The following is a 3,917-nucleotide window of genomic DNA, read 5'->3' as shown; positions in this document are numbered from 1 at the left end:
GAAAGCACCTATATGTTCTCAAATGCTAACACTAGGTTGTTGTTGTTTTTATTCATGGAAATTTAGCACGAATGTCCAGTCAATGCATTCCTTATTTCTCTCTTAAAAGATTGGTGATGATTTCTTTGTTACCTGCTTTTCATTATGCCCTGCAATTTCTGTGACAGAATTCCAGTGAAGCTATAAGACACACCATTTTCTTTTCTGTATAAGTATTAATAATATTGTAGATACACAATCAGCCTCTCATCAAAATTTTATCAGCCTATGGAAAAAAATCTATCTTTGTCCCTGAACAATCAAGAATCCCTTGTAACAATTCAGCAATTGACACCATCCAGTCCTTAGCCTTGCAAAAATAAAGAAGGTTTTCACGACAAAGAATTCAATTGGACCATGTTATAGTAGGGAATATTGTTGCAGAAACAATAGCAGGTGGCCATATCTTCCACTTTACAGAGGACAGTCCTCTGCTGGAAGGCATTTTTTTTTTAATTTCAAGTGCTGCCCATGGTATGTCCAGCTTAAAGGTAAAGAACCATATGAAAGAAGAGCAGAAGTCTTAAAGTTATTCATCTGAAAAGCACACAGATCATATGGTCATTCCTGTCTGTATAAATTATAATAACTATTTGCACTTTTGTATATAAATTGACCAATAAAACTTGTATAGAAGTCTGTGTCCTCTTTGTCTCTCACTATTTGGTGATGCACTTTGTCTTTTTTGGCAAAGTGTAAGTAAACAATGTACTTTCAGCTCATGCAAATCATCCTGTCCAAAGCTGCCTGCAGAGCAACACTGCTACTCCTATTCAATTCCCATCCCACTATGTTTCTGAAAACTGGCCAATGATTTCTAGTAACCCTTTCATCCACTTACCCCAATTTCTGGATGAAAACTCTGTAAAATATTCAGATTGGTAAAATACTAATATTTTACTACTAAATAATGGAATTCAAATTCCTAAATGGATGGCCCTTGTGGTCTCTTCCAACTCGATGATTCTATGATTTGGATAAATTGGTTTTACCAATTTGTTTGTCTGAAATAAGCCTACAACACCTGGTATTTGTTGACAGTGTCCCATCCAAGTACTAACTGACCCTGCTAAGCTTCCAAAATCAGACAAGATCTGGTGCCTTTAAGGTATTTAGATCTTAGATTTGGGCTCATCTGTCATAATTAGATGGTGTGAGTGGAAGAAAATAGAGATTTATAGAGCCCAAACATTTCTGCTATTTTTCAAGATGTTTCCTTGTACAAACTTGAAGTTTTAATATGTTCTGTCAGTGTGTTCGTGTGTTTTTATCAGATCATAGTACCATTTCGAGAACATTATAATGTAACTAGTGGTAACATACATAAAAGGGGTAACTATGGGGGGAAATGACTTCATTGTTCCACCAAATAAGATATCTGTCCATCCATGAGATTTCCCTTCATTTCCCAGATTTCTAGCACCAAAGTTCTTGAAAACTTTGAGTACTTAGAAGTACAGTTTACGCATCCCAGGAAACAAAAATGATCCTTCCCCACTGCCATTCTCTTCTCCATTTGTGTCATGTCTTTTAAGATTGTAAACTTGACGTCAGGGAACTATCAAATTAGCAATCTGTAAACTGCTTTGAGAGCCTTTGTGCCTGAAAAGTGGGGTACAAACACTCCAAATAAATAAATAAAATTGAGTTGCTAATTACTAAGGGAATGTGAAGATGGCAAACACAAAAGTTATGGCTGTGAAAGATTTGCAATGTTTCACTCCATGCAAAGCTGAAATTTGGAGATTGAAGTAAAATTTTAGGGGAGAGAAAGAACTCTTAATGGGGCAGTGCATTCATTTTACTTCCCCTTAGGAAGCTACATCCCTTAAGGTTCTAAAGAGAGTAGTAGTGTTTTATAAGATACATTATAGGGATCTTTACTTATCCCACAATGACTGCAAAAACATTTTAGCAGAAATAATTACTATATTGGGTTCTCCATTCAGGATTGGAGAATTTGGCATGAAAGGATATATTTGGAATTACAACCTGTTAACTAATAAGAAGAAAAAATAGCAGAGGGATATTTAAGGACTGCACATTTAAGGAGACATATATCTATTGGTGCAACAAAAATAGAACAGTGCGTTACCATTATAAACCTTGAAAAGGGCCAACTGAGAGCAATTGACTATATCATTAGAAGTCCAGCTTTCTATATGGAAGTTAGCTTGCCATTTACTTTTCCGAGAAGTCTTCTACGGCCTTGTCTTGCAATAAAATCCAGTGTTCAGCACTTTATTCAGCACCTATGCACTTAATTTAATGTCTGGGGCTACATCTGCACTGCAGATATAATTCAGTTTGATACCACTTTAACTGCCATAGCTCAATGCTGTGGAACAGTGGGATTTGTAGTTTTGTGAGATATTTAGCCTTCTCTGTCAGGATGCTCTGTACCATAACAAACTACAAATCCCAAGATTCCACAGCACTGCAGCATGGCAGTTAAAGTGGTGTCAAATGGCATTATTTCTGCAGTGCAGATGCAGCCTAAGAAGTCTTGAGAATATTTGTGAAACTCAGTACCTAGTAACCTGAGTATAAGACTCATTCAATTTGGTGTGGTTTACTTGTAAGCAGATACATACAGGAATGCTCTCCTATAGGAATGGTATCAACAGTTAAAGCAGTTTTGATTTCTTCATGTTTTCCCAGAAGCAGGTCTCAGTAAGCTCAATGGGACTTCTACTATGAACAATGATTAAAAGATTGCAAATATACTGGTCTTTCCTTTATTCAGTTCAGGGTCCTAGTGAGGATCCCTGTGGTATTTCACATAGAATACTCTGCACTCCTAGCAAACAAAAATTCTCTGCTAGGAGAATGTGGCATAAAAGCAGAAGAAAATTTGTAATGAGGATATAACCATGGATGCCTAGGTGACATCAAAGTGCATTTCTTTGTATTATAAAAGAAAAGTGATTGCAATCTCTGCTCCTCAGTTTTAGTACAAGGAAAATGTTTACAATAATTTAATTCTGTGGTAAGTTCCTAAGGCTCCTACCACTCATATGACAAGCCTCATGACTTATCTTTATGACTGAATTAAATGAGATTTCAAATTTCTACTGTATGACTCAGCGTGAAGATATAATTTAAAGCATAAGAACAACAAAAAGTAATGTGCTTGCAAATGGGATATAGACATGAAGCAGTTTGACACTGCTTTAACTGTCACAGATACATCCTATGGAATCCTGGGATTTGTAGTTTGTTGTGACATCTTTGACAGAAGTGAGTAAAGATCTCACAAAACTACAAATCTCAAAATTCCATAGGATTGAGCCATTGCAGTTAAAGTGATGTCAAACTGCATTCATTCTGCAGGGTAGATGCAGCCTTAGTGAACATCCAAAATTTGGCAAAGACCAATAATCACATGCAAATAGTGACATTCCATGAATGCAGACTAATGAGGAACTAGAGCCAATGTGGTGCAGTGGTTTGGGTGTTGGACTAAGACTTTGGAGACCAGGGTTTGAATTCCTACTTGGCCATGGAAACCCACTGGGTGACCTTGGGCAAGTCACACTCCCTCAGTCTCAGAAGAAGGCAGTGGTAAACCCTCCTCTGAATAAATCTTTCCATGAATAGGCTATGATAGAATCATCTTAGGGATGTCAGAAGTCAAAAATGGTTTGAAAGCACATAACAACAACAATAACTGCCCTCCATAACTGCCATCTGCCGGCCTGAGAGGGAGTTCGCCAGGCAGGTCCAGCTCCATCAGGACTAGCCTGAAGGAAGGAGACTCCACCCTCCATAACTGCCATCTGCCGGCCTAAGAGGGAATTCACCAGGCAGGTCCAGCTCCATCAGGACTAGCCTGAAGGAAGGAGACTCCACCCTCCATAACTGCCATCTGCCGGCCT

This window comes from Sceloporus undulatus, chromosome 3 (genome assembly GCF_019175285.1).
Source record: "Sceloporus undulatus isolate JIND9_A2432 ecotype Alabama chromosome 3, SceUnd_v1.1, whole genome shotgun sequence".
In the NCBI taxonomy this organism is placed as follows: domain Eukaryota; kingdom Metazoa; phylum Chordata; class Lepidosauria; order Squamata; family Phrynosomatidae; genus Sceloporus; species Sceloporus undulatus.
This window is presented reverse-complemented; position numbering follows the sequence as displayed.